The 1,035-nt window shown below is 49.5% G+C and overlaps 1 pseudogene across 1 annotated transcript; it reads left to right on the forward strand.

The window, feature by feature from the left end:
• The first annotated feature begins 263 nt into the window (after positions 1-263).
• LOC103256296 lies at positions 264-765 on the forward strand (annotated as a pseudogene). The gene has a single exon (XR_504067.2). The product of XR_504067.2 is annotated as a 60S ribosomal protein L32 pseudogene (transcript).
• The last annotated feature ends 270 nt before the right edge of the window (positions 766-1,035 follow it).

Raw genomic sequence — 1,035 nt, forward strand, 5'->3', positions numbered from 1 at the left:
TGAGATGCTCCTTGCTATGTTCCCCATGGCACCACTTCATTGAACTCTTTTCATTCCCCAGAGCCATTGCTTTTGAAGAATGCTGTGGCCTTGGGTAGGTGAAAAGGCCCTATAGCAATGATACCATGAAGTCACCTACATAGAATTGCCATCCCGCTAAGAGTTTTAGGATCAGAGGCATCTAGTTGCTTGTTTGGGTAAGTCCTCACCCCTACCCCCTGCCCAGGGCACCATCAGTGGGCGATTAGAAAGTAGCCTCGCTCTCCTTCGGCGCTGCCTACCAAGGTGGCAGCCATCTCCTACCCGGCATCATGGCTACCCTCAGACCCCTGGTGAAACCCAAGATCGTCAAAAAGAGGACCAAGAAGTTCATCCGGCACCAGTCAGACCGATATGTCAAGATTAAGTGTAACTGGCGGAAGCCCAGAGGTATCGACAACAGGGTGCGTAGAAGATTCAAGGGCCAGATCTTGATGCCCAACACTGGTTACAGGAACAACAAGAAAACAAAGCACATGCTGCCTAGTGGCTTCCAGAAGTTCCTGGTCCACAATGTCAAGGAGCTGGAAGTGCTGCTGATGTGCAACAAATCTTACTGTGCTGAGATTGCTCACAATGTTTCCTCCAAGAACCGCAAAGCCATTGTAGAAAGAGCAGCCCAGCTGGCCATCAGAGTCACCAATCCTAATGCCAGGCTGCGCAGTGAAGAAAATGAATAGCCAGCTTGTGCACGTTTTGTGTTTAAATAAAACCATAAAAACTGCCCTCTGGCAAAAAAAAAAAAGAAAAAAGAAAGTAGCCTCTGTCTACCCTTCTATCCCTACATGCTGCACAACTGTTTCCTGAGGCAGCCACGTGGCTGCCAGCCCTGAAGGTGCTGGGACTCCCATTCGAGGCCCATTCCTGACTCAGCACCCTCAGATTTTTCTTCTCTGTCCACTGTTAAGGCAATTGCATCCACTCAGTGAAGGCAGAGCCTGCATTGTGGATGCCAGGTTGTCTTCGCAGACGTGTTTTTCTCTTATACATCCTGGG

Source organism: Carlito syrichta, unplaced genomic scaffold (assembly GCF_000164805.1).
Source record: "Carlito syrichta isolate Samal-C Ts95f unplaced genomic scaffold, Tarsius_syrichta-2.0.1 Scaffold289206, whole genome shotgun sequence".
Taxonomy (NCBI): Eukaryota; Metazoa; Chordata; class Mammalia; order Primates; family Tarsiidae; genus Carlito; species Carlito syrichta.